Here is a 23067-nt window from a genome sequence, read left to right on the forward strand (position 1 = left end):
ATTTCGTGCTTTTTCTTGTTTACTTGCTATTTTTCCCTTTTACTTGCTTTTTATCCTTTGATTGTAGGTTGTGATTGATTGTCCAAGGATTCCCGGGCTTCCTTTCTATAGTTTTCCATTGATTTTCATGCCTAAAGCTTGTGCAAGAAGTTTCAAGTCAATGAGAGGTTCAAGGAGCATGCTTCAAAGTCTTGTTTATCCCTTCCTCATGGCTCATTTTCTTCAAGAAATTCAAGGAAGTTGCTGCCTACCTTGTCCTCCATCATCATCATCTAGGATGCGTGCACCTCGTGAGCAAGGGCAAAGAAGAAAGGAGGAAGCTGCAGCTATGTGCGGGCGCACTTGAGGAGTGTGCGGCCGCACATCTGTCGTGTGCGGCCGCACATTCCTGGGTACACTCCTTCGAGCGCCCGCACCAACGTGGGTCTATTTTTGGACGTCTTTCCCAACTTCCTCTTGGGATTGTTAGTTATTTCATTCCTTTTATAGAGAGAAGTTTGGATCTTCAAAGGGAGAATTAGATTAGATTAGATTTTAGAGAAAGAAAACATTAGTTCTTAGCATTTTTAGAGAGAGAAAGTGTGGGTTTGATGATTGATGATTGAAGATTGCTTCATTTGATTTGATTTCTATCAAGTTTGTAAGGATTCTTTACTCTTTAATGCAATTCAAAGTTTGATTTCATTAGTATTGTTGTTTGATTTGATTAATTGATAGTTGATTGATTTTGTTGGTTTCAATTTGATTTCAATTGATGAATTTGGGAATGATGATTAGTTTAGCTTTGATTTTGTTGTTCTTTATGGATTGTGAGTAGTTTATTTGCTAAGGTAGTGGTGAAGCATGTATTGATGATGAATTGAGGTTAATTTGGGGGACATTGATTGAGTTGATGATGTGATTAAATTGGTTGATTGATTTTGTGCATGTGTGTGCTTGATTAGGCTTGATCACCCTTGTTATTCACACTAGATTGCATTGTAAGCTTGCTATGATACGGACCATTGATTAGTAAACTTGCAATTTCACGATTGAGGTGCTTTGTGACGTTCCCTAGGTAGTGTTTAGCGTAGTTGCCGCTAGTTAGACCTCTAGATGAACCATCTTAGTATGCTCTTTTGGATACATGATGATTTTCCTTCATATCGCTTGACTTAGTCGGTTTAACCTCCCAAATTACCGTTTCCATTATGATTGCATGTGGATCCATTGCCCTAGTGTCTTAAATTGATTTCATATAAGTTTTTCATTACCTAGTTTAGCCTAAGTTCTACCTCAACCCCTTCTTGACTCCGAAATAGCTTGATTTAGGCATCGTGCATTTGATATCCATTCCCTTGGGTTCGACCTTGACTTACCACTACGCTAAATAGGGGTTAGTTAAGTTACAAATTTTGTTTGATTGGGTGGGGTGGTAGCCCAACGACCTACCGTTCTCTTTCCCATCAAAATGGCGCTGTTGCCGGGGAATGGTGCTTGAGTGCATGTTGTTTTTGAGTCTATTTCATTTTGATAAAATACAAAAAGATTTTACACTTAGGCTACACTTGTAGCCGTGCTACTAATATTGTCTTTGAGTTTTGTGTGTGTAGATCCCAAGTCATGGGAGGTAGTTCAAGAGTTACCTTGAAGGAGCTTGGAGTGCCTGAGGCTTATAGGTATGAGAGCGCCATAGCTCCACCTATATCACCGGAGAATGACTTTGAAATAAAGCCGGCAATGATCACCCTTATTGAGAGGAGACAATATGGTGGGGCGAAGAATGAGAGCCCATTGAACCATCTTAAGGAGTTTGAAAAATATTGTAACACAATCAAGATTAATGGGGTGTCTCAAGAATTCATCCGCCTTAAGTTGTTCCCTTTCTCCCTCGAAGGAAGATCTTTGGAATGGCTAGATAAAGAGATGAAGCCCAATTCATTGAAAACTTGGGATGATGTCACCAAAGCTTTCTTGTTCCGTTTCTATCCTCAAAAGAAAACGGCGGAGGCAAGAGCTTTGATTCAAGGGTTCAAGCAAAAGCCTAATGAAAGCCTTTATGAAGCATGGGAAAGATTCAAGGATTATCAAAGGGAGTGTCAACACCATGGGATTCCTACCTATCAAATCATACATATCTTTTATGGTGGGTTGAGTTCTCATGGGAGAGCAAGTTTGGATGCCGGAGCCGGAGGCCCAATCATGAACAAGACGGAAGAAGAAGTGGTTGATGCTATTGATGAAGTAGCTCGTCATTATATGAATTGGCAAGAAGTGGAAAGAGAACCAACAAGCAAGGGTTACTCGATCGAACAACTTAGTGTCATTAATGATTTGACCACTTTGATTGCGGATTTAAGGAAAGAAGTTATGTCTCTCAAGGAAAAGCTTGAGAAGCCTCCTTCCCAAGCTCCAATTCTTCCCTCCCAAATTAAGGGGAGAGGTACATCTTCTCACTCTAACTCCAATCTTTCAACTTGTTGCATGATTGTGGAATGTTGGCCATGTCAATTATGTGGAATGAATGATCACAATGCTTCTATGTGCCCAAATGTTTCTTGTAGTGAATGTGATGGAAGTGAAATGGAACACATGAATTATGTCAATAATCATGCTTGTGAACCTAGAAATGATGTTCAAAGGAATATTGGAAATAGGAATTATCATATGAATCATGATGATTATAACCAAAATGGAGGTTATAGAAATCATGATTGCCAAGAGATTCATGGTAACTATAACCATCATGGTTGTAATGGTCATGGTCATGGCTATAGACATGGGGATCATAACCAAGGTTATGATAACTATGGTCAACAAAGGAGCCAAAATGAAACTAGGGGTAATTGGAATAATCAAGCTAGGGGATATTTTCAAGCAAGTTTTCAAGATGGTTCCCCAATTGATTTAGTTCCAAATGCTCAAAGTTTAAATGATAATTCCCATGACCAATCATTTCCTTCTAGAGAATTTTTGGAAAGTGTCATTGAGAAACAAGCCAAGACTTTGGAAATGTGTATGGTTTTGAATGAAGAGAAGTTTAATTACATGTTGGCTTATAACAAAGATTTGAGTGAAAAACTTTCTCAATTGACTAGTATATTCAAGGAATATGCACACTCTTCTTCTTTGACTCCACCTAGCTTAGATTCTAGGAACCCTATGGATGCCATTGTTACTAGAAGTGGTAAGGTCCTTGAGGGAGGTGTGCCTAAGAAGAGTGTTGCTAATGAGAGAACTAGTAAGAATTCCATTGAAATTGAAGGTGATGAATGCCCCTTGAGCGAAAATGTTGGTGGGGAACAAGTAGAGAAGGTGATAGAGAAAGAGAGAGAGGTTTGCAAACAAAGGCTCCCCTATCCTCAAAGATATAATAGATATAAGTTGGATGAGCAATTTGGGAAATTTGTAGAGATGCTTAAGCAACTTCATTTAACTCTTCCTTTCACCGATGTTGTTGAACAAATGCCAAATTATGCTAAGTTCCTTAAGGAGATTTTGAGTGGAAAAAGGACTTGTGATGTGGTGGAGACCATTAGCCTTACCGAGCATTGTAGTGCAATCATCATGAATAAGATGCCTCCTAAGTTGAAAGATCCCGGAAATTTTTCCATCCCTTGTGCTATCAACAAGACCCAAATTGATAATGCCTTATGTGATTTAGGAGCTAGTGTTAGCCTTATGCCATATTCGGTTTATCAAAGATTAGGTATAGGAGAACTTCTACCTTCAAAGATTACCTTGCAATTAGCCGATAGGTCAATCAAGATTCCTAAGGGAAAGGTAGAAGATGTGCCTTTAAGGGTTGGAAAATTTGTTATTCCGGTTGATTTTGTAGTGTTGGACATGGATGAAGATATTACAATACCTATCATCTTAGGTAGACCTTTCCTTGCTACATCGGGGGCTATGATAGATGTGAAAAGTGCTAAGATATCTCTTAAGATAGGAGAGGAAGTAATTGAATTTGATTTGAATGAAGGAATGAAATATCCTTCCTCTTCTTTAGAAAATTGCATGAGAGTTGAAGTGCTTGATAATATTGTAAATTCCATGCATGAGCACTTGCTCACATCTAACGATCCTCTTGAGTGTGTCTTGTTGAACAAGGAAAAGATAGGTATCTCAACCAAGGAAGAGCAATTGTATAAAAATTTGCCTAATGAAGGCGATATAGGGAGTGGAGAAGAAACTTGCATGGGGATATCAAGTCAAGATGCTTTGCAAGTGGCCTCAACCAAAGAAGGTAAAGGTGTTCCCATGGTTGAGCTAAAACCTCTACCATCACACCTTAGGTATGAATTCTTAGGCCCTAATTCTACATATCCCGTTATTGTTAGTGCATCCTTGAGTGAGAGCCAAGCTCAAGCGTTATGTGGTGTTTTGAGAAAGCACCAAGGTGCTTTGGGGTACACAATTGATGATCTTAAAGGTACAAGCCCCGCCTTGTGTACACACCACATAACACTTGAGGAAGGCACCCTTCCTTCTATTGAACGACAAAGGAAACTACATCCCCAAATGGGAGAAGTAGTCAAGAAAGAGATCACCAAGCTTTTGGATGCGGGAATTATATTCCCCATTTCAAGCTCGAGGTGGGTCTCTCCCGTGCATGTCGTTCCTAAAAAGGGGGGTATGACCGTAGTTGAGAATGAGAAAGGTGAGCTCATTCCAACTAGAACGGTCACCGGTTGGAGGATGTGTATAGACTATAGACGTCTAAACACATCAACCAAAAAGGATCATTTCCCTCTCCCTTTTATTGACCAAATGCTTGAAAGGTTGACTAGGCACAAATTCTATTGCTTTCTTGATGGATATTCGGGATTCTTTCAAATTCCTATTCACCCCGAGGATCAAGAAAAGACAACCTTCACATGCCCCTATGGCACCTTTGCATATAGAAGAATGCCCTTTGGATTGTGTAACGCTCCGGCGACCTTTCAAAGGTGTATGATGAGCATTTTTGGGGACATGCTTGAAGAGGAAATGGAAGTCTTCATGGATGATTTTTCCGTGGGAGGTGTTTCATTTGAGGATTGCCTCAAAAATCTTGAAAGATGCCTAGAGAGATGTGAAAAGGTCAACTTGGTGCTTAATTGGGAAAAATGCCACTTCATGGTGGAAGAAGGGATTGTTCTAGGCCATAAAATTTCCAATAAAGGCATCGAGGTTGACAAGGCTAAGATTGAGGTAATAGAGAAGTTGCCTCCCCCGGTCAATGTGAAAGGGGTAAGATCATTTTTGGGTCATGCCGGATTTTATAGAAGGTTTATCAAAGATTTTTCTCTTATTGCTAAGCCCTTGAATGATCTTCTCCAAAAAGATGTTGATTTTGTCTTTAATGATGCTTGATTGGAAGCTTTTAATAAATTGAAGAAAGCTTTGACTTCTACTCCTATTGTCCAAGCCCCTAGATGGGATTTGCCATTTGAGCTCATGTGTGATGCAAGTGATACGGCTATAGGAGGTGTGTTGGGTCAAAGAATTGACAAGAAGCTCCATGTCATCTATTATATGTCAAAGACTCTCAATGGTGCTCAAAGAAATTACACAACAACGGAAAAGGAATTCTTGGCTATTGTTCATTCTTTTGAGAAATTCCGTTGTTACTTGTTGGGGTCTAAGACTATAGTTTTCACCGATCATGCGGCTTTGAAGTATCTCTTTGGGAAAAAAGAATCCAAACCGAGGTTAATTCGTTGGGTCCTTGAGCTTCAATCTTTTGATCTTGAGATCCGAGATAAAAAAGGTGCTGAAAATGTTGTTGCGGATCATTTGTCTAGACTTGAAGATTTTCAAGTTCAAGACGATGGGTCTCCTATAGAGGACCGGATGTTGGATGATTCTTTGTATGTTATCAATATGAAGGAGCTCCCTTGGTTTGCCGATTTGGTGAATTTTCTTGCTTGTGGGGAGTTCCCTTTTTCTTTTTCCAACAATCAAAAGAGAAAGCTTAAGAGAGAAGCAAGGCACTATGTATGGGATAAACCAATCTTGTACAAAAGAGGTGTGGATGGATTGTTGCGCCGATGTGTGCCAAATGAGGAAATACCAAATGTTTTGAAGATGTGCCACTCGGATCCTAGTGGTGGTCATATGGGTGTTTCAAGAACGGCCTCTAAGGTGCTTCAATGTGGATTATGGTGGCCTAACCTCTTTAAGAATGCTTGGGAATATGTCAAAAGTTGTGATCAATGCCAAAGGACCGGGAATATTTCGAGGAGGAATGAGATGCCCCAACAACCAATACTTGAATTGGAGATATTTGATGTTTGGGGTATCGACTTTATGGGTCCTTTTCCATCTTCTTATGGGAATCAATATATCCTTGTTGCCGTTGATTATGTGTCAAAGTGGGTGGAAGCCATTGCTTCTCCCACCAATGATCATAAAGTGGTGATGAAATTGTTCAAAAAGATAATATTCCCTAGGTTTGGCATCCCCAAAGCGGTTATAAGTGACAATGGCTCGCATTTTGTGCACTATGCTTTCCGGAAGATGTTGAAGAAGCATGGAGTGAACCAACGATTTGGTCTTCCTTATCATCCTCAAACTAATGGGCAAGTTGAGGTATCTAATCGTCAAATTAAGTTAATTCTTGAGAAGACGGTTGCAAGGAGTAGGAAAGATTGGGCAAATAAGCTTGATGATGCTCTATGGGCATATAGAACGGCTTTCAAAACTCCTATTGGTACCACCCCTTATCGCTTGGTTTATGGGAAATCTTGTCACCTTCCGGTTGAGCTTGAGCACCGCACTCATTGGGCTATTAAAAAGATCAATTTTGATTTGGCTAGTGCGGGTGAGCAACGTTGGTTAGATCTTCATGAGTTAGAAGAGCTTCGGTTGGATGCTTATGATTGTGCTAGCTTGTATAAAGCTAGAACTAAGGAGGTGCATGATAAGCTCATTGAGAAGAAAGAGTTTGTTCCGGGGGATAAGGTGCTTCTTTTCAATTCCAAAATGAGGCTTTATCCCGGAAAATTGATGTCTCGTTGGACCGGCCCTTTTGTTGTTCAAGAGGTGTTTTCAAATGGTTCTATCGAAATTTCTCCCTTGGATTTTTCAAGAACTTTTAAGGTTAACGGACATAGACTAAAGAGGTATTATGATGGAGTGTTCGTGGGGGTCATTCATGACATGACTCTCTATGATCCGCCTTGAAAGAGGTGGAGGATGTCTAGCTTAAGACTCTAAATTAAGCGCTTCACGGGAGGCAACCCGTGCTTTCTAACTTTTTCTTTCTTTTTCTTTTGGTTTTTCTTTGGGTTTTGATGATGTTTTTGTGATCTAATTTTGTTGAGTTTGATGTTGTAGGATGGTTTGAGTCAAATTCCAACAATTTTGATGCCAACTTTGAGGTAAACTTGTCCCAATTCTTAAGTTGGAAAGGTGGGTAAGAATGGAGAATGGTAAATACTTGTGTTTATTTTCATGATTTCAAGTTTTTCTTTCTCCAATATGAAGTGTAGCTACTGCTTATGTGGTTCCTCATGACCATCATGGGGTGTGCGCACATGATGAGGGAGGAAGAAAATCGGGAAAAAAGAGCCCAGTTTTTGTGCGCCCGCACACGAGCACTATGCGGCCGCACACGAGCACTGTGCGGGCGCACATCTCTCTTGTGCGGCCGCACATTGCTGGGTCTACGTGGGGTGGTTTTCCCTCCTCTCTTAAGCCCGATTTTTCCTTCTCTCTCTCTCCTATTTCATTCTACTTCCTCCTTAAGTCTATTGTGGTTGCTCATAGTTGCTCTCCATTCTCCTCATAATATTTTTCATTTTTCCTCATCAAAATTTTCCATAATTCTCATTACTTTGCTCCCCAAGTCTTCATTCTACATCCTTAAAGGTAATTTTCTCACTCCTAGTTTGAAAATTTTGGGTACTTTTTAATTGAAACTTGTTGGTATGATTGTTGGAGATGTTTATGTGTAGTGGTGTTTTTTCTTGCTTAATTGTTGTGATTTTCAATCAATTGAAAGTATAATTGCATGTTTTATGTGATAAAGTTTCAATTTTCATTTCTCATGAGAATTTAAGCATGACTAGTACTACCCTCTTACTCTCCACCATTACTACCACTTGTTTTTATGATGATGATTATGGAATTGTTGATGATGGTTTTGTGAAATCTAATTATGATGATGATATTACTTGAGCATTTACGAATTTTGGCATGAACCTTGTTGGATTTTCATATGTTTTGTTGTAGGGTGTTTTGTTGATGTTGATGGTGATAATGGAGAAAGTGGTTGTTGGTAGTATGGTATATAGTTGCTTTTGTTAATTGTGAATTGAGATGGGTGGTTCAAGACAAGCTAAGCGTGCAAAGGTTACAAATTCGAGGAAGACAATTGATCCACCTTCTTCCATCAAAGACACTTATGGCATCAAGTTCACGGTTCAAGAGCATTGGGATAGATTTGAGAGTCTTTCTTCACGGAAATTGTATTCTACAAGATTCTATGATCAAGACACCACTACTCTTCTTGGGATAGACGACGATGTGCGGATGTTAGCTCGAAATTTGGGTCTTGAGCAATTCATTGACCTTAATGCTCCCACCTATGCGAGGCTCACCTATGAATTCCTATCTTCGCTCGAAGTGCAAGAGGATGGTGACGATAATGAATGTCCAACACTTATCTTCCAAGTATTCAATGAAGACTATTCTATTCCCCTTTCATTCCTAAACAAGATGTTTAACTTTCCGGAGCCTATTGATGGCAAGCCTTTGATTTATCCAGCCTATGAAGCTCTCCATCGCAACCATAGGTATGATGAGAATGATTGGTGGGATGATATTTCTATTGAGGATACTTATTGTGCCCAAACTTCCAAATCGGCTTCTATAGTCCATGGAGCGATGCGCTACTTTAGCCGCATACTTACTTATGCATTTTTCTCCAAGGAATCTCTTGGAGCTATATCTCAAGAGCAATTAAGTTGGTTATGGTTGGCTCATCGATATAGGGATGATATGTTGGAGGACTTTGAGGTAATTGATTTTGCTAGGCATTTGCTCGACCGCTTCATCGATATTCGTAACGGTTTCTTTCTCTCGGGAAGCATTCAAATTGGGGGTATAATCACCCTCATCGTGCTATCGCTTAACAAAAAATATGCTTCCATGATTGGAGATCTTGTGGAGATTAAGGATCCTAGAGAGAAGTCTCCGTCTTGTTTGTTGGGCACGTTTGCCTTAATCAATCAAAAGTTCATTGAGCGCACTATCATGGACGATTTGTTTATTTGGAAGGTGTCTCGGACAACCGATTGGTGCCTCATTCCCTACGAAGGGTCGATGGTGAGAGACAAGAGTTCGCCCTATCCTTGGAAGCCGCCCAAGAGAGATATTCCGGTTTCTTTTCGTCGGGTTTCCATGCCTTCTTCGGGTAATGCTTTTCCAAGGTCTAAGGCCTCTTCATCTAAGGGAGGTATCCCTCAAACTTCTTCTCCTACTCCTCTTCCTCCTTCATCCCCTCCCTTGCATGATTTATCTAGCTTGCATGCCAAGATTGATGCCCTTTCTATTGCATTGTCTTCTTCTTCTATGGGGAATACTTGTTTTGTGGGTGGTTATGATTATCATGCTAGGAGGGTGTATGACTTTCATGTTTCTAAAGGGGATATTGAGCCTTATGTGAATTATCCATATCTCCCGGTCCAAGAGGGCCCTGTCCCACAGTGGGAGCCTTTTGACAAGGCGGTGGGACCCCGTCTTTGCTATCCCTACTGGGATGGCCCACATATGGCGCATAGTGCCATTCGTGGGACCTCTAAAGGGGATTACGATTCCAGGAGGCCGGGAGGATGTGACTGGACTTATGATCCAGCAAACCCTGCTCCTTTCCCTTCCCCTGAGACTGAGGGGAGATGGGGTCGTTCAGGGCCCCCTGTCTTGGATGACTGGTCTGATTATTTTGCTGCTGATGCCCTTAGGAGGTTGGGTAAGGCTAAAGGGAAGGAAGTTGTTTCGTCAGGTGGGGGGAGTACTAGTTCTACCCCCTACTTTAGTGCCGAGTGAGCCATTTTGGCTACCCCCCTCCGTATGCATGCTTTATGATTGTGCTTTGTGTTTGCCCTATGGTTGGGTTTAGCTTGGGGGAAGGGTGGCTCATTTCTAGCTTGGGGGAGTTGGTTTAGGTTGGTTATGGTTTGCATGGTTCTCCTCCTTGTTAGTGGTTTACTTCGCATTTTTCCTTCTTAGCCTCTATGTCCTCTGTCTGCTCTGATGTCTCTGTGATATTTTATCTGTTGTTTCTTTGATGATGACTCGCTCTGTTCTTTATCTATCTGCTCTGCTATTACTCTGATGATTCTTGTTGCTGATGATGTTTCCTGATGTTTCACTGTCTCTGATATATATTTTTCATTTCCTGTCGTTATGCTGCCGAATTTTTGGCTGTTTTCATTTGGAAGTTACTAACAATTTTCTTTGTATATAGATTCTTTTATTCTCTTTTTCTCACTTGGTCTTTGGTCAAAGCTTTTGTTTATGGAATGCAACGAGGTGGCTTCTACTTACTTCGTTCATTTTTGCTAAGCTTGGAGCCGGTGAGATCTTTCTTATTTTTCTCTTTATTTTTCTTGGTTGCATAGAATAGGTTTAGTTTAGGGGATGTTGAATGGTTCGAGGATGAATGCTTGTTAACACGTAATGTGTTTAGGAACGATGACAATGATGTCATTCGATCACTTGTCTGTCGATTGGGATTCTTATTTGTTTAACTTGCATTCTAGTGCTTTCATGTTATCTCTCCTATTTTCCTTTTCTATGTTCCATTACTTCGCTTTTATTTTCTTTTATTTTCTCTTTCTTTTATTTCCTTTCTTTTTCTTTGTGGTATAATTTTGAGGCTTTAATTTTCACTTTTCTTTTGAATTGGACCTTGTACATTGGACTTTGTCTTTTGCATGATTTTCTTCCTAGGTTGTAAAGGTATGCACGGTTTGAGACTATGTTTGGTTGACTCTAGGATAGTGTATGCTAGGGTAGTTGGTTTGAACTAGAGGGATCATGAAGCCGGATTCTACTTGTTTGTGGCACGTTGGTAGTTGCTTCCCATAGTTGATTTGACACCATTAGTGAGTTTTTGCCACATCCTTGTGAGGTTACTTGTTTTTCTAGCCTTCAACATTCTTTGATTGAGCGGCGTGGATCCTTGACTATGCATACCTAATCTAATAAAGCTTGATGTATGATTCTCAAACACGAGACCGAACTATCTAGGAAGGACAAAGGCACATTTTTCGGGGTGGTATCTTCATTTTTTGTTATACTTTGTTATTTTCTCTATTTTTGGGTTTACATTTGCCTTCTTGCAACCATTTGAGCCTTATACCTTCTTTTCAAGCCACATCTTTAGTTCTTTGGCCTTTTGTTTCATTTTTCTTTCTTTTCTTGGTTTTTGGTGAAGCAATTGATCATACTTGATGGAGTTTGTGGTGGAGAAGTTGATGTGTTTTGAATTCTTGGTGAATAATGGCAAATGAGTATGAGTAAAAGCCGTCCAAAGTTACAAGAGGCGAGGACAAAGCACTATCTATATAAGAAAAACAAGAAAAAAAAAGTGAAAAATGAAAAATTCAAAAATATTTTGATGTGAGTTTTCTCCCTTTTTGAGCATTGAGGACAATGCTCCATTTACGCTTGGGGGGAAGCGTTCTCACGCTTTTTGTATATATTTTTGTGAGTATAGCCTCGAGTAAGCTTGGGGGTGTTGTTTTTGTTTGGTGACAACTTAGTCTTGGTGTAAAGATATGCGCAATCTTTGCTTCACTATTAGGAAAACCACCAAATTTTTAAATTTTAGCCTACCTTTACCCTTTATGCCTTACGTTACAACCTTGGGGAAAGACCTTTTGACCTAGATAGTGGAGTCACTATTCGAGGGAGGGCATCATGGGTCATTACCTAAGGAAAGGGGACGCATAGTCAAGATGTCGAGTAGCCTTAAAATATTTCTTTTCCGGTTCCTTCGAGGAATCATTGGGACACTCACTAAAGGGAGATTTAAGACTAGTGGGAAGAACGCGGTAAGATTGTTTGGGATGAAAGTGAATTGTGATAACTAGTTCCTATGCCTAGCATACCCTATGTTTCAATCAACCTTGGATATCTTGAAGCGTGCATACCTTAACTACTTGAGAAAGATTGTCATTCATTTGCTCTATAGTCTTTATGTTGATTCATTTCGTAAAGGTTTGTTTTTCTTTCTTTTTCTTCTATGGTTTGCCTCATTGATGTTTGGTGGAGAGTTATGGGTCAAACTCTTAGGATACCCTTACGAGACCTCACTTGTCCTCATAGGCGACTTTGGGGTTTAAAGGGCTTGTTGTAGCTAAAAACAACCGTGATTCCTACGACAATGAGTCTTAGTGTACATTCTTATCTTAAGTCTTTCTTTTTCGTTTTCAATAAAATTTTCATCCTCTCTTTTTCTTGCTTTGTTTTGCTCGAGGACGAGCAAAAGTTTAGCTTGGGGGAATTTGATGAGTGACATTTTTGGCACTCATTTGGTTCCTTTTTGGATGATTTTTATTTCTTTTTATCTTTCTTTTCTTTAGTTTCCCTTAGTTTTATTCTTGTTTTCTTCATTTCGTGCTTTTTGTAGTTAGTTTCTCTATTTCGTGCTTTTTCTTGTTTACTTGCTATTTTTCCCTTTTACTTGCTTTTTATCCTTTGATTGTAGGTTGTGATTGATTGTCTAAGGATTCCTGGGCTTCCTTTTTATAGTTTTCCATTGATTTTCATGCCTAAAGCTTGTGCAAGAAGTTTCAAGTCAATGAGAGGTTTAAGGAGCATGCTTCAAAGTCTTGTTTATGCCTTCCTCATGGCTCATTTTCTTCAAGAAATTCAAGGAAGTTGCTGCCTACCTTGTCCTCCATCATCATCATCTAGGATGCGTGCACCTCGTGAGCAAGGGCAAAATAGAAAGGAGGAAGCTGCAGCTATGTGCGGGCGCACTTGAGGAGTGTGCGGCCGCACATCAGGTGTGTGCGGGCGCACATTCCTGGGTACACTCCTTCGAGCGCCCGCACCAACGTGGGTCTATTTTTGGACGTCTTTCCCAACTTCCTCTTGGGATTGTTAGTTATTTCATTCCTTTTATAGAGAGAAGTTTGGATCTTCAAAGGGAGAATTAGATTAGATTAGATTTTAGAGAAAGAAAACATTAGTTCTTACCATTTTTAGAGAGAGAAAGTGTGGGTTTGATGATTGATGATTGAAGATTGCTTCATTTGATTTGATTTCTATCAAGTTTGTAAGGATTCTTTACTCTTTAATGCAATTCAAAGTTTGATTTCATTAGTATTGTTGTTTGATTTGATTAATTGATAGTTGATTGATTTTGTTGGTTTCAATTTGATTTCAATTGATGAATTTGGGAATGATGATTAGTTTAGCTTTGATTTTGTTGTTCTTTATGGATTGTGAGTAGTTTATTTGCTAAGGTAGTGGTGAAGCATGTATTGATGATGAATTGAGGTTAATTTGGGGGACATTGATTGAGTTGATGATGTGATTAAATTGGTTGATTGATTTTGTGCATGTGTGTGCTTGATTAGGCTTGATCACCCTTGTTATTCACACTAGATTGCATTGTAAGCTTGCTATGATACGGACCATTGATTAGTAAACTTGCAATTTCACGATTGAGGTGCTTTGTGACGTTCCTTAGGTAGTGTTTAGCGTAGTTGACGCTAGTTACACCTCTAGGTGAACCATCTTAGTATGCTCTTTTGGATACATGATGATTTTCCTTCATATCGCTTGACTTAGTCGGTTTAACCTCCCAAATTACCGTTTCCATTATGATTGCATGTGGATCCATTGCCCTAGTGTCTTAAATTGATTTCATATAAGTTTTGCATTACCTAGTTTAGCCTAAGTTCTACCTCAACCCCTTCTTGACTCCGAAATAGCTTGATTTAGGCATCGTGCATTTGATATCCATTCCCTTGGGTTCGACCTTGACTTACCACTACGCTAAATAGGGGTTAGTTAAGTTACAAATTTTGTTTGATTGGGTGGGGTGGTAGCCCAACGACCTACCGTTCTCTTTCCCATCACTTAGGCAAAAAGTTCTTCTTACTTTACCCCTTGAAGCCTTTCTTCTTTTTGCCCGTGTGTTTAAATGGCTTGCGGTTTTTTACCATGAGCATATCATGTTTTTCCCTCATCCTTGAGCGTTTGCACGGCTTGCTTCAACATACCATGAAGCTTAGTGAGGGTTTTCTCCATGTTGTGCATATTATAGTTCATCTTGAACTAATCATAGCCTTTTTGCAGCGAGTGGAGAATGATGTCAATTGCCTTCTCGGTTGAATACCCAGCATCAAGCCTTCCCATGTTCTCAAATAATCCTATCATTTTGAGTACATGTGGGCTGACTGACTCTTCTCTCTTGAGCTTGCTCTCAAGGATCTGTTTGTGGGTTTCAAACCTCTTAGTTCGGGCCTACTCTTGGAACAAATTCTACAGCTCAAAAATAATCTCAAAAGTTGTCTCCTTCTCAAAGAAAGTCTTTTGAAGCTTGGGAGACATTGTGGGCAACATGATGCATTTGACATCCTGATTGGCACTTTGCCATCGGTTTAGGGCAACTTGAGTCACCTCCTCATTAGGAGCATCGGGCATTTCCTCATCAAGTACATATTCCTTTTGCTCTTGCATAAGAACAATTCGCAAATTTCTTTGCCAGTCAAGAAAATTTGGCCCACTCAACTTCTCCTTGTTGAGAATTGAGCGCAATGAAAACTGGTTGCTTGAGTTACTTGAAGACATGATTCTACAATTGAAAGAATTTTAATGAAAAACCATTCATGATGCTAAAATAATATTGAATTTAATTCATGCATATTTCAAACTTATTTAACATCTTATTTAATAAAATTATCCCTATTTTGTGAAAATAAGTTGATTCCATGATCCAAGGAAACAAAGAGGGACTAAGCATGCTTTGGCATGTCTTAGCACTCAATCTCCCAAGTCTCATGAGTCTCATCACTCATTATTCCCTTGGCAAAGAAGCTTGGAATGGGAGTGTCAAGAATGTACTCCATGGAACGATTCCGATGAGTTTTCTGGAGTTCTTCTTCCCATTCCTTGAAATTGGTCAAATTTAGACAAAATGCCAATTTCTCCGGGAATTCCAAGGACATGTAGTTGTTGTCGGTATTAGTTGAAGACATGGTTCTATAATTGAAAGAATTTGAAATGAAAAACCATTCATAATACTAGATAAGATTGAATTCACGCATATATATTTTAAACTTATTTAAACGTCTTATTCACACATTAAATTTTTCCCTATTCGGTGACAATAAGTCGATTCCAAGATCCAAAGAATCAGTGAGTGGTTAAGCATGCTTTGTCTTGTCTTAACACTTATTACACTTAGGTAAGCAATCCTTTGCTAATGGCTCCAAGCCACTCTTGGTTGAATAAATCGTCGCATCTAATGCAGTCTTAACAATTTATTCACTTTGCCACGACATGTTAGGACTCCATCACTCATATCGTTGAGTACAACCAAAACAAACTTGCATACCCGGTATCCCTTATGAGTCTAGGGAGTAGTAGTGATGCCTTGCTTTGGCGTAGCCCATCACTACTCTCAATAGGTCGATAAGTGTTGTTTTGGAATGGCAATTTTACTCAATATTTAGGGACCTAGGGTTTCCAAGTTGGTTGATTTAAGTGAACTTAATTAATCATCACAACATTCGAAATCCTAAACATGCATCTAACATATAATTCATATATAAATTATCATAAATATGTAAAGCATAAGCATTTTAATGCATATTTGGCAACTAGCATGACCCCTTGAATTCTTCAAGTCTTCAAAAGGTCTTCTTTTGCAACTTCATGGCTTCATCTTCCAAGAACCTCTGTGTTCAAGACTTGACCAAACTTATGCAACTACTAGTATCTACGATTAGGACTAATCTAAATATTAAGGTACAAAAATACTCAACGGTACGCAGATCGTATTTAGATTTACAAAAATACATCACGGATCGCAGTCCGTATTTTCTATCCTAATCGGGCCCCACTAGTTGCCATTTTATTAAACCTGTGAGAGAATATACATTCCATCCATCCATTCACTACTTGTGAATGGCCCATGCATTTTACAACGATAAAACAAGTAACAATGCATAAACACGCGATAACTAGTAACTAATCTAGGTGGTTAATCCGATTAACACGCCTAATTAAAACTAGTCAAAGTTGTTTTAACCGATTATGTAAATAAGCGCAATAAATATTTGAAGCTCCCACTAAATTCCGCATCCAACTAAATTAATCCAATTAATTAAGCCGGTAAAACCCAATTATTTGCCAAAATAGAATTTTGCAAATGCCGCTCAAAAACCGAGGCCTAGCCTCCAAAATCTCAATTAAAATAATTAAAACCAAATTAAATTAAAAAATAATTAAAACGGAAAAATCCGCAAAATAGCATTGCCTTAAAAACCCGGGGCGAATGTGCCAAGTGTGAGGTTGTGCGCATCGTGCCGCAAGCACGTAGCACACCCACACACACTCCCCGCAATAGCACCAAGCACACACACACACACTCATGCTCGCACCAGCCACGGCCTGCCTAGCATAGCAGCACGCACAGCACGCACAACACCATGCTGCTGCTGCACCGTGCTGCTGCTTGTTGCTGGCTGGCGCGCCATGCTGCTGGCAGCGAGCAGCAGCCACTTACCTCCCTCGCACACACGCACGCACAGGCCTGCTGCCCATGCGCACACCTCGCACCACATACCACTCGAGGCGCCCAGCATCCTTGGCAGCCTCATGTGGGCTGCGTGAGCAGCCTAGCTGGCCGAGAGCTTGTTTGTGGCTCTTAGGCCTCGATTTGTATGCTCATGCCTCGGGAAAAATTCCCGATTTTGTGTGACATTCTTAATCAATTCTAAATTAATTTTAGAATCAATTAATTTTGAGGAAAAATGAAAATAAAAAAAAGTCCAACTTAAATAAATTCATCCAAGTGCATAAAACCAAAAAATATTCCAAGAACCATTCTTTAATAAAATTGGTTTAACTTGGTGCAACAAAATAAGGAAATTTCTCACTATTAATTTAATCAATTTAAATTAATCTTGAGATTTTGACAAAGTAAGAGGGAGTTTGGAAAAAAAAATGAACATAAGTTCAATAAAGATTCCAACTTCAATACTTGTGAATCCTTGAAAAATTATATCTTCTAATATGAAGATAAACAATTTTCTATCACAAGTTTCAAACTTTATGATTCCAATCAACTTAGAAATGATTAAATCAACAAAGTTCAACAAAAATTAATGGAATTTAGTAACTTTAAAGTTTCAATCATTTAATATAATTAAAGATTGAATCTTTAGTACTTAAAAGCCTCAAAGAACAACAATTTCACACTTAATGCAATTAATTTGCAATTATGTGAAAAAATAAAACCAAGCTTTCAAACACAAATTACTACCAAGTAATCATGTCTAAAGAGGATTAAAAATTGCATATAAAATAAGGATTGAACCAATTACTTAACCACCATAAATATGTAATTAATTTTCAAGGTTAGAAAGACTTCAAATTTTTCGTCAAACGAAAAATCCCTCGAAAAGTGCAATTCTGGTCGTTTTTTAGCAAAAAACCGAAACCTAAAAGGGTAAAACCATTTCCAGAACGCCTTTTCCACCCAAAATTCACTATTTTTGGGTCGAAATTTGGGTTCGGAAGCTGAAGTCAGCTCTAATACGGGCTTAAAATTAATAAAAACGAGCTACTAATCTAATTAGCAACTTAAAACAAGAAAAATTAAGCCATAAAAACAACTTGAAAAATAAAATGATTTCAAAAATAACGAGCGAGGCTTCGATAATGTTGTTAAGGTTTGGTGAGTCCGACTCACCACGGAAACAAACCCAAAACCAAGACCGCAATCGCAATAAGTAAAACCATAAACATAATTAACTAATGACAAGATTAAGATAATAATTATACCTTTGACGCGTGCTTCGCCTGACCTCGAGGGGCTCTTACTTCGAAAGCTAGCCTCGAAAATACGACGACCTCCAACGGAAGTCCACCCACAACTCAAACACCGACTAGGTCCAATGCCTTGGAGTTAGCAAGGCCCGACCGAAACCCGAGTAATTGAGTTCAAAGGTTTTCACAAAGGTGATGCCTTTTTCAACTCTTGAGTTCAAAGGTTTTCACTACTAGTGATGCCTTTTCCAACTCTTACTCAAATGCTTTTGTGAATACCCCAAGTTGGGTATTTATAGGGAAATGCAAGAGTGTGAAAAGCTCTCCCAACAATGTGGGAGAATTTGATTTTCCCATTTTATTTTAAAGCTAAAATAAAATTAATAATCAAACTAGTAACAAATCAACAAGTGGCAAGCATACAAGGAGAAGTAGATGAGGACCATTTGGAGGAGGGGGGGCCAAACTTGCTCCCCACTCTCACTCCCATAACCGGCCACCTCAACCTCATAGCCCCCAATTAAATTGCGCCACGTGGCACCCACACTTAGGCACCAAGGCACTCAAGGTGGGCTGCCATGTGCTACGTCCCAGCAGGCTACGCACCAAGCGCGGGCTGCTTAGCCGAGGCTAGCTGCCAGCACGCTGCGCACAATATGAGGGGTGCTAGCTGCTGCCTGCTAGCATGCCTCGCACATTAGTGCGGGCTACTAGCTACGGCCTGCTAGCATGCCTCGCACATTGGAGCGGGCTACTAACTGCCACGGCCTAGCAAGCCACACACCAATTGTGCGGGCTGCTAGCTGCCGTATGCTAGCACAGCCACGCACACTAGTGCTGGCTTCTTGCTACGGTATGCTAGCCTAGCCCCGCACTTGGTGCGTGCTGCTAGCATTTGCCGCGCCCCCTAGCACTCGGTTTTCGATGCTAGGGGTATTTTGGTCAATGTTGATTTATTATTATTTTCACGTCTTGTCTTTTACTATTTTCGACTCGACTTCCGACGCTTGATTTCGACGCTTCAAGCTCAAATTTCTGACGTTTAAATATTAATTACTCAGTCGACTTATTAATTAATTCCTAATTAATTCGTCGCTTCGGCTCGTTAGTTGCTTGGGTGTAACCCGAAGGGTTCAGTCAAGATTAAGCTGTAATATTAATTATGCATTAATATTACTGATCGGAAGCGGCCTCCACCCAGGCATTTCGATCACTTGACCTTACTGAAAAATTAGCTTTCTAATAATTCCGAACCCCCGTCGGAATAATACACTTCTTCGAAGGACACTATTCCTTTCAGGGGGGACCAAACCTTAATCCCCAAAACTCCCACAAACCGCTCCTCATTTCTCTCAGCTCCAATGAGAGACTGCCATGTGGCAAACCATGCCTTGGCACCCAAGCAGCCTTGCTGGCGCTTGGTGCGTGCGGCTAGGCGTGCTGCTAGGCGCATGCATTTGTGGCAGTGCTACTGCCTCGGCCCAGCATGCCTCGTATGCTTGCGGGCTGCTGGCCGAGGGCACTGCTCGCCACACTACTAGTAGTGCTAGCACACTAGCGCGTTGTTGGCTAGCTAGCACTGCTAGCTTGATGCTGCTGCTGCTCGCACATGCTGGCACGACTTGCTAGCCATGTACTAGTAGTAGCGTTAGCAGTGGTGCGCTAGCATGCCGCAGCACCAACCTGCCAAACTAAGCTCGGTTTGGTGCACATGCTGGAAACCATGCTATACCAAGTGCCCCTAGGACTCGGTTTGCTCGGGGCATTCCGATGTTAGGGGTATTTTGATAATTCGTTGTGTCGGATCGTTAGTTTCTTGGGTGTAACCCGAAGGGTTCAGTGAAGATTAAGATGTAATATTAATTACGAATTAATATTACTGATCGGAAGCGACCTCCAACTAGGCATTCCGATCACTTGACCTCACTAAATAATTAGCTTTCTAATAATTCTGAACCCTCTATTGGAATAATACACTTGTTCGAAGGACACCATTCCTATCACTTTAAAGTATCTAAAGTTACCAAGCCAATCAATCAAGTTTTGAAACCAACCACACAGCCGCCCAGGGGCATGTACAGCCGGTTGTCGCATCCTTTTGATAAGTTAGGCAAATTCACATGTATACGCAAAAGTCGAAAATGCAAAAACTTGTATCAAATTGAATCAAAACCAACTCTATCGGTACTTTCATAAATAAAACCCGGACATAAGAGCCGAGAGAAAATGTTGACCGGATAACTATCCGAGGAAAAAACAAAAAACAATTAAATTATTGGTTCACTACATACAAATACATGGCGCGCAGGCCGGAGAAGATATTATTGGCATACTGCCGCTGAGAATTTAAGGCTGCTAAGGAGGAGGCACCGCCTGGGTTTGACTAGGCGGAAGGTCAGCCGCGGTCTGATCAGGTTGAGCCTGGATAGGGTCAATCGAAGCCCGATCCTTGGGCTCTTCCTCTTCGTCTTCCTCGTTTGAGGCAATTTCGATGCCTAAGGAAGAGGCCCACTCCTTGAAGGGAGGCGGTGCCGGCTCAGAAAGCTGCAGGGCATCGTAAACCTCAGAAGTGTGCTGATACCTCAAATTGAAGTACTCCTAGTCGGTGTGCGGATCAACGAGACTCCAAGTTAGCTTCATGCGCTCCTCGCAATCCTTCTAGTTTTCCGCCACCAGCCGCTCTTGCTCCTTCTTAAGCGTAGCACTATGCTCCACCTACATGTTAGCCATTTCCACCTAGAGTTGTTTGACGTCTGCCCTCAGCTTGGTGTTCTCTATGTCAGCCGCTTCCAAAGCTTTGAGGTTAGACTTAGCATTTTTTAGCTCAAGCTCCATGGCGGTAACTTTGTTATTGGTCATCTCCACCGCAGCCATGAGTTCCTTGACAAGTTCCTCCTGTTGCATCTCCATGGCTTAAGTTTCAACGTCGCCCGGTTTTTGGCGTCTCTTACCTCCTCCTGCTTCTTCCTAAATGGGGTTTTTAACCCGTCTACCCTCAGAATTGCTTGAAAAGGCACAGGCGTTGAAAAAGAGTTAGCCAACTCTCTTACAAATTATACATCAAGAAAAGGGTACAAATTACCTCAGCCAGCAGGCAAGGATCTGGTCAAAGTTGACCTGCTACAATCTAGGGAGCCGGTCCATATCTGACCGGGTTAGGATCCTCTACATCCGCTTGGCATACTGTTTTATATCTGGCCATCTGTGGGATGTATCCGCACCAGAAGAAGGGTTTTGTGAGGAAGCAGCATAGCTGGCACTAATATCGTGTCGGCTGCTCGGCGAATCTCCAGACTGAGAAGTCTAGGATTTTACTCGCACTAAGTAGTCAAACGGCCATGGGAGCTCTAGACTATTCATACCTTGGGCTCTAGATTAAGGGTCCCTAGTGCCTACAGCCGCTGCAGAACCGAATGCAGCTCCAGGTGGCATGCCACCCTTCGGCATCTCTAAAACGCCCGACTCTTTACTACCAATCTCAGCACTTTCGCTGAGAACCTTCAACACAGCATGGCCCTTACCCCCGATCGTTGGTCTTTCCTGCCCCGGCGGCACAGACGATGTCGTCTGGGTTGTTTGGGTTTTTGCTGCCTTGGTAGGGGTTCTTCTTAGGGTCATCCGGCCGATTCCGTTTGAGCATCTTGGTAATCGACCGAGGAACAACCTTACTTCCACTCTAAGGTAGGACAACCAGCAAAGATTAGTTAAATAAAAAGAAAAACAAATCTTACAAGCTAATAGGTCTGTCGGAGCTTATCCCATCCTTCTGGACCACCTATGCTCCCCTCTACTCTAAAAGATTCTTTCGGACCTAAGCAGCATGTTTGGTAGGCGTTTGATTGGGATCAACCGATTAGAAAAAAGGAAGTCAACCGATTAGAAAAATAAGAAGTCAAGTAATATGAAACAAACACATAGAAAATCCGGTTGAGGGGTTACATACGTCTCTCAAACATGGTACTTAGACCATAGGCAGAGAGAAACGCCTCATCTTTAAGCAACTCCGAATGTGGAACGCTACCACATGGCACGCCGCCACCTTGGCGTGCTGCCACTTGGCATGCTATCGCGTGGCAAGCCGCCACCTTGGCGCGCTGCCACGTGGCACGCCGCCACTTAGTGGCCACGTGTGCTGCCATGTGCGCTGCCACGTGACGCGCTTCCCTAGCCTTCGCGTGGCTAGGGTTTTTACTTGTTACTTGAAGCATTTTCCCATCTTGCCAATTCCTTAATTTTTGCCCGACTTTTAAGATTCGGTTCCGACGCTCTAAGCTCGGAATCCGACATCTTTGTTCACAATACTCGAGTGACTTGTTAATTCCTTTTGGATTAATTCGTCGCGTCGGATCGTTAGTTGCTTGGGTGTGACCCGAAGGGTTCAATCAAGATTAAGCTGTAATATTAATTACTCATTAATGTTACTGATCGGAAGCGGCCTCTATCTAGGCATTCCGATCACTTGACCTCACTGAATAATTAGCTTAATAATAATTCTGAAGCCTCTATCGGAATAATACTCTTGTTCAAAGGACACCATTCCCATCAATCTCCCACTTGTCCTTCGTGACAAGTGTGCTTTTAGTGTATATCCCTTTTCCTATGTTACTTAATGTATCTTCATGAACTATAAGGTAAGATTTATTTGTCATCCTTATTACGTATAGAAGTGTTTCTCGATATCCGATTCCGACTGTAAATAAACAGATGATTTCTAAAATCCATCCGAGCACGGCCATGCATTTTCACAGTCTCGCTCTTCAAGAGGCCTTGTAAACAACAAAGACATCTTCCCTATTTTAGTAGGGGGACATTCCCCGTCTTGTAATGTAGCTTCTCTTACTGAGAAGACCTAGCCGCTCGAGGGTTTCCGTTATAATCCCCTTTTATGGCAGACGTTTGACTAACATCAAAACGGACTAGTACTCAAACAAGAGATCTCACAATACTCATGGTTGAGGAAATAGGTTCCGATAGCCATAATGAGAAGCATACTTATGACGATTTTTAAATCTCTTAAAGTATTCTCATAGGTCGATCCAGTATGGTTCTAAACCAATACCTGTGCAAAAGATTTATGACAATCATGTC

At 40.8% G+C, this 23067-nt stretch overlaps 1 non-coding gene across 1 annotated transcript; it reads right to left on the bottom strand.

Moving 5' to 3' along the window:
• Positions 1-1987: 1987 nt before the first annotated feature.
• LOC145573411 (small nucleolar RNA R71) lies at positions 1988-2093 on the bottom strand. The gene has a single exon (XR_014097451.1). It is a non-coding gene; the product is annotated as a small nucleolar RNA R71 (small nucleolar RNA).
• Between the last annotated feature and the right edge of the window lie 20974 nt (positions 2094-23067).

The sequence above is a fragment of the Chenopodium album genome, chromosome 12, assembly GCF_948465745.1.
Source record: "Chenopodium album chromosome 12, dcCheAlbu1.1, whole genome shotgun sequence".
Lineage (NCBI taxonomy): Eukaryota > Viridiplantae > Streptophyta > Magnoliopsida > Caryophyllales > Amaranthaceae > Chenopodium > Chenopodium album.